The 13,163-nt window shown below is 35.6% G+C and overlaps 1 protein-coding gene across 2 annotated transcripts in view; it reads right to left on the reverse strand.

Moving 5' to 3' along the window:
* The window catches only part of LOC115874829 (proton-coupled amino acid transporter-like protein CG1139), a 146,639-nt gene that overhangs the window by 96,981 nt on the left and 36,495 nt on the right, over positions 1 to 13,163 (reverse strand). Inside the window, exon 1 of one of the 2 annotated variants that reach the window (XM_030890134.1) lies at positions 6,827 to 6,899. The exons of the other annotated variant lie outside the window; for it this stretch is intronic. The gene's annotated coding sequence lies outside the window, so the exon portion shown is untranslated. Of the gene's footprint in view, positions 1 to 6,826; positions 6,900 to 13,163 lie in introns of those variants that run through there. 2 annotated transcript variants of the gene reach the window in all.

Consider the following 13,163-nt stretch of genomic DNA (forward strand, 5'->3'; position numbering starts at 1 on the left):
ACCTCGTAATATGGCTGTATATGCCTGAATATGATGTATAGACTTCTCTTAGATCAAAATAAATTTTAGTTGAGTCAATGGTATTCGCTATTCGTTTAAGAAAAGTGTCTCTTTAATCAAGAAATGTCGCTTGTCAATCAAGAATTTTTGCATGAATCAAAGAGACTATTGTTCTTGTAGCAAGAACTTCTTTGCGTATTAATTTTGGGTCAAGAGTGAAATACTTTGGACAGATATATTCTTCTATTCTCTAAAGTAATTTTTTAAAGCTTATGAAAAGATAGTTAATGCTTTGGGCAAAGAAACGTCGTTCTTGGCCCTATTGAAAAGCGCCAGTCTTTTGGGTCAAAGTCATATTCATTTCGACTGAGAGATTCTTTTTTTCAGTGTAATTCGTTCGTAATCGTTCGAACAGTTGCTAAGAGGACTTGGTTGTTTCCACGGTTTTTGCGAAAATTCCTGCAAAAGCCCCACAGGTCAAACAAATTCACGCCCTTCCTAACTTAAAAATAAGAAAAAAATAAGGAAAACTAGTTTTCTGTAATTTCAGATTGTAACCAGAGCTCACACAAAAAAAACGACAATTTAAATTGAAATGGGAGCAAGATATACGTTTTTTTTTAGTTTTTCCAAATTTCGAAATATCTCACTAATGGTTTCTTTTGCCAGAAACCCCTCAATTATTTTATACATAACATTAACATTGCTTTGTTTGGTTACCTTCGAAACACTCGACAAAGTTCCTCAGAACTTACGACCGACTAAAATCAAAGGCTTTCCTTGATTTAAGTAAAAACAATCTTCGGATTGTCACGGGGTTTCTAACAGGACACTGTCTCCTCAACGAACATCTCAGTAGGCTGAAGCTGAAAAACCACGACGAATGCAGATTCTGTGAGGAAAATGGGGAAACACCAGAACACCTTATCACTGAGTGCGCCGAGACGACGACCATTTGTGCCGTGAACTTTGGTACTGCTGATGTCAGTAGCGTGGCAAATTCTCGAGGGGCCCCCCTGCAAACTATGTTAGGGGCCCCCATAAGTATACTCAAAAATTCCTTCAAATACATCATTATTGTGATATATGCTTGAAACATATTTTTTAACAAGAGCCCCAATGTGATATTTTTTTTATATTTTGGTAATTGTTTCAACATTTATTTGTTTATTATTATAGTACTGTTAAAATACTTAAACTAGAAAACAAACATTTATGCTTCTAATTAATCAAAGTTTTATTAGAAAAAAAAACCACTCAACATTTAACTACTAATAAATAGAACACAAATGTGAACAAAAATTTTTAAATATTTATGATGTACCTTATGGTATATTAGAAAGTCTATTCCTTTTTCCTCGAACTTAACAAAAGGAAATTGTTTACGAGGCTGTCCAAATCTACCTCTTTTAATCGATCATTCTCAACTGACATTATGGCCAGTGAGCTTAGGCGATTTTCGGACATAGTAGACCTCGCAAAACTTTTTATTATTTTCAGCTCAGAAAAAGTTCTTTCTGGTTTCCATTACAGGGAGAACCAGAAACAACTGGAATACAGTGCAAATCTCAGATATACTGCTAATCAGTAATTGGGTTTTTTCAAAAATAAAATCAGAAAACTCTCTGATACTGTGAACTGAGGTTCAATATTCCAAGATTTCGCAATTGAAATTGATAGCTCATACACACTTTCAAAATTGTCCCTAAGATTTTATATTTTAACAAGAACTCCTGATTAGATCTGTGGCCAGTCCTATGTCAATATCATTTTTTTGTAAGCATTTTGAAAGCAAGTTAGTATTTTTCAATATTGTACCTTGGAAATTTAGTAAGAAAATAAATTCGAAATTTTCTATTTTATCTTGTAACATCTTGGCTCATCTCTTTCAGTACGATTTTTCAGTATTAACGTTAAATTCGATAAACACTTGACGACGGACAAAAAATTAGTTTTTATCCATAGTATGCTTTCGGCTCTTGACGACCATCTAGTTGGACATAATTTTTTTAAAGTTAAACCAACAGTTTTACTATTTTTTATTTCGCAGTTTAGGCTTTGCCAACGGGGTAGACTTTCACTTAAAAGTATATAAAGACTATGAACCGTGTCAAAAAAATTCTTATCTCGCTAATATTGCTCATAGAGTAATTTAAAATAAGTGTGCTTATGGAAAAACTCTACCGATATGATACTTTTAATCAAAAACCAAAACATGATAATCGCTGTGTGTTGTGTCGCCTAAACATATTTACAACTAAACCAAATTCCAAATTAACCCGTACAATAATTATTATTATTATACCTGTAGAGAATAATGTAATGTAAAATAATTGTTTTATATCAGCCTAATTATTGCTGAAAAAAGGATTGTCTGCTTAAATGTAATTTCAGTTTTCGGTTTATGAGGTGCGGTGGCCCCCAATTTACACGGGGCTTTCCCGCCCCGCGGCGTCCTCCGGGGCGTTCGCAACGCGCCTGGCTGATGTCAAGGACGGAGAGCTGCCCTATGTGGAGTCGTCTCAGATACTGGCTTTTATTAAAGCCCTGAGACTGTATGATGAGTTATAACTTGTTATAACTCAAGAAAGAGGAACACACAACAGATCTGTAAGGTCGCGGTGATTAACTCCCCTCCTAAACATTCTACATTGATAATGGCCGGTAATACATGTAACCAAAATGCTGTGTAAGTTAAAATAAATAAAAACTATAGTAGTCCGAAATCATTGTAGTATCATTCACCTTGTATATTCTTTTAACTACGCAAAATTCCCCTTTTAAGTTTTATTCTACAACAGTTGTTTGTGTAGGAGGAATCCCGTGACGTCACTGGCCTCCGAAGCCACCGGGACGGCCGGCGGCGTCGTCTGGTGTCCTGGCTCGAATCCAGGACATTTTGTTTATAAAGAGTTTTGGAATTGATTCGTCTCGATCTCATAACTATATTCAGATTGTTTTTTGACCTGCTTAGTACAAAGGCTACGGACGTGGGGCGTATAAATCAATTATTAATAGAACAAAAATTTGGAAGTATATATTCATGATATAAATCATTATCCAGAGACGTATTCAAATGATAGGACATAAGAATATATAAAATTGTCATTAAAAGCTTATACAGGGTGAGTCTTAAATAAGTGCAAATATTTTTAGGGCTGGTAGATCTCGATAAAAGAAACATATTTTCTCTTTACCATTTTTCAGATAAGTCCATAATAACCGAGTTATTTAAGTTTGAAGCCACCGTTGCCATATTTCGAATAAGCTCCTTCTAAATACTGAGTACGTCTGGCCATTTATATTATGATAGATATTACTACTGATTAATATTAATAACATTTGGTCACCAATAATTCCCGCCCAAACGTTGAAGTAATTTTACTGGCCATTGAGTATCGCTTTGAGTATAGTCCGGCCCAAACGATGAAGTCATTTCTATGGCTATTGAGTATCTCGTTGAGTATAGTCCCTCCCAAACGTTGAAGTTATTCTCTGGCTATTGAGTACAGATCTCCCTCATTCAGTGTTTGCTTTTTCTGTCCAATAAGGACAGTTTTGTCGATTTACCTGGTCCTTTGTTGAACAACCGAATTCAACCTGAAGTTGAATTATTAGAAAAAAAGTATGTTTTTGGGTTCATGGTAATATTGTCAAGTAAATGCATCATTTGCTCATAAAACTGTAGTTTCCTATCGCCATCCGTACAGTTCATTCCTGTACAATCTGCAATTTATACGGATGAAAATGTGTATGCTTAAGTACACGTATTACTGAATACTATCTACATAATTTTAGTTTCTATTGCAATTTATTGGGTCGGGTCGTCTGGTTGTTATATTTTTTTTGAATGTTCAACACAACATTGAGTTTAGCAATTTTGCTCAGCGTATTCTGTGATAATTGTGGAAAATCTGAATATTTTTCTCTGCAAATGAACAACTTCATTTTGCGTTCTTTGTTTGTCCGTGTATCCTATTAGTATTAGGATATCGATTCGATAAGAAGCCATCTCTTCTAATGTTTCTATTTCAGAATATTGAAATTATTATAGTATGGCAAAATTCGACAAAAGAGAAGGCTTCAAATGTAAACTGGTCCCTCCAGATAAAAACATAAAATTGTTTAACGTCCGATATTAACGTTATGCGATTTCGATGTTTTTTACCGAAAATCAACTATATTATTATTAATCAACTATTATTATTAATCAAACATATTTTTGACTTATTTGTTACTTTTGACATTTCTGTCAAATTTTTTATAGGTTTTTAATTGTGGCTTTTAATCAAATACGTTTATATTTACCTACATATTTGTAAAGGGACTGCCTTTGCAGCGCCTCAGAAGGTTCTGACCCTAGAAATGGCATTGATGAGTCTTGTTTGGCCATTTTTTCAACCAACAATTTTTTTTCCAACCCTACACAATGTATTTAGGCCACGCAATATCACATTAGTCTAGAATTGACCTTTGTGAGACCGAGTGCGTTTAAGCGCTGCTTGGCTGCCTGTGTAGATTATAATTGAACAGAGTGTCCCTGCATCTTCTACACTATAATCACAGATTATGTTATCTCTGCTATAATGAATTATTGATTACTGATTCTATCTACTGAGGTGTTCGCTGAGGAGACAGGGTCCTGTTAGAAACCCCGTGACAATCCGAAGATTGTTCTTACTTAAATTAAGAAAAATCAAAGATTTTCCTTAATTTAAGTAAGAACAATCTTCATTTTTTTTCTCGAGTGTCTTAGACTTTGGGGGGATTGCCATTCCAGGTTACGAATGAAGTCTTCCAGGTTTTTCAGTTCAGCTTTAAGTTCGTCTACACTTGGAAAGCAGAACGGTTTTGATCAAGTTAGTGGAGTGTTCGCGCCTTTTCTAGCTAGATGGTTTGCTTTGTCATTGCCTTCTATCCCCTGGTGAGCGGAGACCCAGAGTAGGAGGACTTTATTTTTTTGCCTCATTTGTTCAGCTTCTCTAGGCACGGTGCCAATTGGTTCGGATTATTTAGATTTTGGTCTAAATATTCCTATCCCCGTCCCTGCTTTAGTTTTTGGACCCATCAGTATACCATGTTATGGTATGGTGTTTTAGAATACTGAGCAAACGTTTCTCTCTTCTCTTCCAATCCTTTTTTTTGCTCAATCCTACAGTAAGGTGTTTCCCAAAGTTGTACATTCTTGGTACGTCATCCACTGCGAGTTGGAGGAGTAGAATTTTCTTTTTGAGGGTGTTCCAAGCACCTGACCTGAAAATTCTCCCAGTACTGTTTCCGTCAATTATCAGAGGTACACCATTTATTGAGCTTTTCTTCCTGGTTAGGCTTTAAAAATGTTAACATTATAATGAAAGACGACTAGCCGGTAATATTACTGTATTTTATTCTCTTTTCTCCAAAATATTGTTAATTACGCGTCTGCATATTTTGGACATTATCCAAAAACAGTTGTTTTGTGTACCTTACACTATCACGAAAATTTGTGACGCACCTAAATGTCTTACTGTGCCGTCATTAGTTTTTTTAGTTGGACGAAAATTTATGACGTATCTAGGAAATGGTTATTCGCTATATACACACGTAACCAAGTTCTGTGCCAAGTTTCACTCGTTAAATAAGTTGGGGGCGATATAAACAAAATAATAAATTTGTTGATCGGTTTACGATCAATTTGGGCGAAATTTTACAGCTTTTAGAATTCGGTAAAAATTTAGTCCCGTAGAATAGAGAATACGAAATAAACTTCAAAATATAATGGTATATTATGCTGAACAACGTCAACGATATACGTATCTCGCAATGTTAAATTTACCTATATGATCTTTAATGGCCTTTTTTAGAAATTAAATCTTAATAAAAAATTAATTAAAAAAACATATAAATTAAACTTGATGTCATCATCATCAATCACAGCTTATTCAACCATTTCCAATGGTGTAGCCTCCCTCACATATTTAAATACTCTTTTTGTAGTGGGGCCTATTGTTTAAATATTCGAAAAAAATGTGTAAAGAGTCGTATTCATTTTTTTTTGGAACTTGCTGTACATTACTTTAGTTTTGATAAATTCATTTTGAGATATTTATTTTTCAATATTTTCATGTTTTTCTTAATTTTCTCTAAAACAGTATGGAAATTTGGAAAAGTATAAACGGGATTAACTGTTTTAGAATAAGCAAAAAATTTGATAAGGAATGCATTTTTTTCAAAATGCCAACAATAAAAAAGTTTTTCCTCTTGTAAAGACAATCCGGGGACATACTGTATGTCGTCTGTCAAAATTGTCCATCCAATAGAGGGTATCTCTTCGAAAATGTCGATTTTTTCGAAACATCATTCAAGAATTAGATAATTGACTTTAATAATAGTTAATTTTATTTTAGTCCATGTTGTTTCATGCAGATGATATCTGACTAAACATATATCTCTAGAAAATATTCTTTGAATTTTATATACTGAGCGAGCCAAATAATCTGAATATTTGGCAATACATTTTTGGTCCAGTTTGGACCAAGTATTCATGAATAGCGTCATGGGCCTATTTATTAATTTTAAATGACTTATCAATTTTGGCATTTCATTGGCGTTAATTTTGTTTTGAATCTTTATTATTATAATATTTATATGTCGAAAATTTGTTATGTAAAAATTGATACATATATAATTTCTAAATGACATTGAATATTTTTCTAAGAAAAATATATTTCAGTTAGTAACAAACTCGTGCTAGACATTTTTAAATCTGTAGATAAGTGTTTTTGTCGCCAAATTTCCAAATAAAAATATTGTAAATCTTTTAGATTACCTATATTTATAAACGTACCTTCTAAAATCCTATTTAATAGAAAATCATTTGACTGTGAAAATCACGAGCAAATTCATATGACCACTTGTAACGAACTGATTATTTTTGTTACTAAGAGTAAAATAATTGCAGCAGAGGTTATTACTTTCTTAGTACTTAAGATGAGAAATATCTACAAGATTATTTCAAATAAATACCTTTTCAGAAAAGTAGGTTTGTAAACACTCGATAATATTATTTGATTCTGATTGAAAATTGGACACAACATCACTAGTCTAGGCTAGGTTAGATTGCTGGAGTTTGATCCCTCACTCGGAAGGGGAGGGATCGAACCTCCCTTGGACCCATTGCAATACTATACAACTGGCCGCTTCCTTTATAGCGTAAACCTCTGCTTGTAGAACATTACAGCCATCCGATAGCCTTAAAGAGAAGATGCCTATACCTGTGCCTCTTGAGGTCACGGAAGCAACTCTATAGACTGCTAACTTTTGTGTTCATTAACATTTGGTTGCTTTCCCAGACACCAATAGTCTATGATTGATAACAACAACGAAAAAGATCGTTGCCAAAAATGTAGGGAAGAAGCGGCGAAAAAGTTCTAGAAGAAAACCGTTGCTGAAAAGTGAGTGTTATAGAGATTTTACAGAAATATCTGAACAAGACTGGGATGATAAAGTTTTTTTCTAAAATTGACACAGTGAATGCTTATATGTCAGATGTACCGACGGGCACAGGTCTTATATTACCATGTAATGAGAATATTGAGTCTAGCAACAGATCTACTGCTGAAGCGATAAAAAGGTTTGGTGGAAAAAGTGGCCTGAAAGGACAGAAGAAAAAAACAGGAGAGGTTGCTATCATGACGCATACTGTAGGATTCCCTGATGAAGAAGGAAATATGAAATATCGAGCTACCGAAATCTTTTGTCCTATAATTAAAGATGGTAAGACTGATGAACCTAGGGATGAAATGGTATTTCGTTGTATACAAAATCTCAAGTCCCACGTTATTCAACGTAAGTTAACTAATCTTGCTATTCCTCAAATGCCAGGTATATGCGGACTAACCATATTCAGAATGCTAGAATTTTTATTCTCCAATACAGATGTTCAAATTAAAATGTATAAAGAGATGCCGGTCCAAAAACAAGGATATGACAAGATGGCACAAGGGAGAATATTCTCAAGAACAAATAGCACAAATTTATTTGCAGAAACGCGAGGCCACCAACGCGAGGCCTAAAATTGAATCCGTTGTTATCCACGGTGATGGATGTTCCTATGCAGACCTTTTAAAAACAGTGAAATCGGAAATAAATCCAAAAGAACTAGGCGTAGATATCAAGAACATAAGAAAAACAAAAAAGGTGACATTTTACTTACAATATAAAACGGTCGCAACAGGGTTGAGACTTTAAAAAGAGAAATCAGCGAAAAACTACCACAAATAAAATTATCCAAAATAGACGCACCCTACATATTAAAGGAATGATGAAATCACCACGCCCGAAGAAATAAAAGCAGCTGTCATAAAATTAATACCTGACTCGATCAGAGGCTTCGAAATTAAATCCATGAGACCTGCTTTTGGAGGCAAACAAACTGCTACGATTATAATGGAAGAAAATCATGCCAGAATTCTAATACAATTAGTAAACAGTCGGTTGGTCTACTTGTAAGATTGTGGAAAGGAAAAGCGAGAGCAAGTGCCAAAAGTGTGGAAAAGGTGGACATAAAGCAATTGAGTGCAAAAATAATCCATTCTGCCTTAATTGTAACGAAGAAGGACACCAAACCGGCAGCACCAAATGCGGGAAAGCTGAAAAGACGCCAGAGGTAATACAAAACCATGATCCGGGCCCTTCAAATCAATTTGAATAGAAGTCGACCAGCACATGACTTGGCTCTTGCCACAGCAAGAGAAATGAACATCAGCATCCTACTCGTTAGCGAACCTAATTTAAATGCCATCAAACAACGTAAAGATTGGATTTTTGATAATAAGTTAGACACAGCAATAAAAGTACTGGATAAAAAGTTAACAATAAAAAAGACAGGGCAAGGCAACGGATTCTCATACATTGTTACCAACATGACGGTAGTAATTAGCTGTTATCTGACGGGAAACACAAGTATAGCTATCCTAGAGCAATCGCTATTTGAAATCGAGAATGTCTCTCGGGCAAGCCTGTAATAATTGGAAGTGACTTCAATGCAAAGTCGCCCCAGTGGGGTATGTACAGGGTGGGTCAAATTCGACGCTTTTAAATGGAAACACCTTTTTTTTATAGGAGATAGACAAAAACTAATATCGGTGTCTGGAGCTCAATTTTTATCAAAAACATGATGCTGAAAACCGCATCTCGATATCTGTTACCGTTTCGGAGTTACTGGGTGTTTTTCAAAAATATGCATTTTATACAAATCGCTGTAACTTTTTTGCTATAGAAAATTTTGTATTTTTATGAAAATATTTCCAAAGCACCTTTTTACGTAGAATTTAATGGTTTAAGTATAACTTTTTTAAAATTAATAATTTAAGAATTATCAACAGAAAATTTGATTTTTTATATGGGACACCCTGTATATTTTTAATTTATTGAAAAGAATTTAAAATTACCTTTCCAAAAATATAACATACTTGATATTTTGCTTGATTCCTCTTTGAAATATAGAGTATATAAAAATTCGCCCACTTTAAATAAGTAGGCTTTGAACGGCACCGGCTGTAATGCAAAAAAATCTAGCTGTGAGCATCAAAAAAAACAAAAATAATACTTGCTATGAGAGATGCAGAATTTAAAATATATTTAACCAGCATCAACACATTTAAACTATATCTAATAATAATAAAAATAAATAGCAAACCAAGACATGAGATTTTGCTACAGGTGTTCGACATATCAACCGTCTTCTGTTATGGACAGACGGGGCAGTTTTTGAACATCTCTTGCGGAATTCATTAACTCAGTGGGAGTAAAAGATACCCTCTCATAACTGCTAAGTATTTCTAATTCTTGTCTAGATTCTACGGAAGAATAAGGAACCTTTATTCTTCCGCAAATATAGGATTAGATCCATGGGCACTAAGTCAGGCGGCCTCGACGGCCAACGGCTGGGATCTGGGTTAGCTATTCAATTATTATTGAAATTGGCTGCAAAAATTTGCTGATAACTTCAACGTTCAGAGGCGGTGCGTCGCGCGTCGTCTTGCTGGAAAAATATGTTTTCGAGTTCCATTAAGGGCATATCATCAATAGGGGTCCAAAGCCTACTAGTTAAAAGTGGGGAACTTTTAAAAATTCTGTATTTCGAAGGGGATTATAACAAAATATCAAGTGTGCTATATTTTTGGAAAGGTAATTTCAAATTCTTTTCAGTTAATTAAAAATATAGAGATCAATTTTTCTGTTGATAACTCTTAAATTATTAATGTTAAAAAAATTATACTTAAACGATTAAATTCTATGTAAAAAGGTGCGTTGGAAATGTTTTCATAGAAATACAAAATTTTCCATAACAAAAAAGTTACAACGATTTGTTAAAAATGCACATTTTTGAAAAACACCCCGTAACTCCGAAACGGTAACAGATATTGATATGCGGTTTTCACCATCATATTTTTGATGAAAATTGAGCTCCAGACACCGATATTAGTTTTCGTCTATCTCCTATAGAAAAGGGCGTTTCCATTTAAAAGCGTCGAATTTGACCCACCCTGTACAGACCAGAGAGGTCATGTAATCAGTGAATGGATAGCAGCTAACGGCCTGATTGTCGCAAACAAAGGCAAAAAACCTACTTTTCAGCGACAGTCATATCACTCTATCTTGGATCTGACAATTTCTACAGAAAACGTCAATATTATAAACGTGAAAGGGAAAACCTCGGCGATCATAACTACGTATTGTTTGAAATTGAGAGCACTCAAACCGTAAAAAATCGTAATGACATTTATAAAAAATGGCAGCATAGGAAAATAGACCAGAATACATTACAAGAAGCCATGAATGATATAGATCTGAGTGCCAATACCACCACGTTAAAGAGTTTCTATTTTAACCTAAATAAAAAATGTGACAAATCGATGCCAATGAAAAAACCCCGTAAGAGAGGTCCTCCTGCTTACTGGTGGAGCGAAGAAATCGCCAATCTCCGCACTACCTGTATTAAGAGAAAACCCGTTTATACTAGACAGTGCTCTGCCGATCTGATTATACGTAACAGGCTGTGGGAGGAATATCTGGAAATTAAGAAGATACTCAGAGACTCCATAAAAGAGGCGAAACGACAGAAGTGGAAAGCATTATGTGATACAATAAACTGGAACTTTTTGGAAACGGGTACAAAATTGCTATAAAGTGCATAAATGGGTTTCCTTCTAAATCAAAGCTGAGCGTTGAAGCAATGGCAGAGGAAGCTAAAAAACTATTCCCTGTTCATCCAAATGTGATATTTAACTGTGATATTAGAGATAGTTTTGTAGATTTTATTGTAAATGAATTGAAACAAGCCTGTGATAAATTAAAAAACTGAAAAGCCCCTGGACCTGGAAACGTGCCTGTCGAAGGTTTATAATCGCCTAGCAAGAGACTTGCTCTTTCCTCCCGAGTGGAAGAAAGCCGCACTGGTACTGATTCCTAAAAACTCTAACTCAGAAGACGGATCAGCGGCATACCGACCGATATGTCTTTTAGATATAGAAGGAAAACTATATGAACACCTTATCCTTATTAGACTAAATGAAGAACTCGATCGAATAGCCTCTTTCAGCGCGCCAATATGGTTTTCGAAAAGGTAGACAAACAATACATGAGATCGAACATGTACTTCTTATTGCCAGACAAGCCGCAGATTATGCACCAAATAATAGAAAATTATGCGCAGTAATTACTCTAGATGTACAAAATGCGTTCAACAGTGCTTCGTGGCAGATCATTCTGGACGAAATGCAGAAATGGGTTATAAGTTCCTCTCTGACTAACATGGTGGTATCTTATCTCCTAGAAGGACAATTTTAATTGAAGACGATTCTGCTAAAAGGCAGATTAATGTAACCGGTGGAGTGCTACAGGGGTCAGTACTTGACCCAACACTATGGAATATCCAGTACAACGACCTACTGGAAACAGTTATGCCCGAAGGAGTAACACTGCCGATGATGCGACGTAGCGATGGTGGTAACGGTCAAAAACGAAAAGATACTCATGAGTGTTGCTAATGCAGGACTACAAAGAGTGGCCAACTGGATCGAGCGCAAAGGTTTAAAACTAGCACCGAGTAAAACTGAAACGGTTTTATTAACCACCAAGAGGAAATTCCCTCATATATCATTTGAGCTTCTCGGTACAACAATTTCACCAAAGAATGCAATAAGATATCGTGGAGTTTGGCTTGATTCAAAGCTTACATTCGGCGAGCATATAAATTATAAATCAAGTTATACGAAAGGCGGAACGAACTTTGACCGCACTGATGCCTAATATAGGAGGGCCACTTGCTTCCAAACGTAGGATCCTAGCCTGTGTAGCACACTCTCAACTGTTATATGCCGCCCCAGTGTGGCACTTCGCAATATCAAAGGGATATATAAGGCAAAAACTTAAAGCTATACACCGTAAACTGAACCTCAAGATCTGCAGTGCATATAGAACCGTCTCCGCTGAAGCATTAAATGTCATATCCGGGGTGCATATCCGGGGTACTTGTAGAGGAGAGAAGAGAGAGATACAGAAGGATATCAAAACTGGAGGCAAGAAGCATACTGATGATTGAATGGCAAAAGGAGTGGGATCTAGATAGATATGGTAGATGGACACATGATCTCATACCAGACATTAATACCTGGTTAGACAGAAGCTTTGGAGAGACGGACTATTTCCTAATTCAGGCATTGACAGGGCACGGATGCTTTAACAACTATTTGCATAAAAGGGAGAGATCCACCTCAAATTTGTGTATGTATTGCAAGGAAGTGGACAGTATCGAACACATACTATTCCTCTGCAATGAATGGAAGCAGTTTAGAGAGTCATTCCAACGGGACAGTGGTGGACAAGTCTTTAATGCTAAAAATATGATGCAAGGGCTGCTAAGCGGTGAAACATCATGGAAAATTACATATAGATGCATTCGAGAAATAATAGAAACCAAAGGAAATAGAATGCGGGGCCTAACCGCATAGACAGCCTTCCAGCTGAAGTAATGCGCAAGCGGTTCCCAGCTGGATAGAGCGATGGAATGCGAGGAGGGTTTTTTAGTCGGTAGGAATCCGACACTACCCAACGGTGTCTTATGCAAGATTTTTCTCCTCATGACAACAAGTCGGCAGGCTGATTTGGAATAGGTTGTG

Source organism: Sitophilus oryzae, unplaced genomic scaffold (genome assembly GCF_002938485.1).
Source record: "Sitophilus oryzae breed Bouriz unplaced genomic scaffold, Soryzae_2.0 scaffold_1297_pilon_pilon, whole genome shotgun sequence".
NCBI lineage: Eukaryota > Metazoa > Arthropoda > Insecta > Coleoptera > Curculionidae > Sitophilus > Sitophilus oryzae.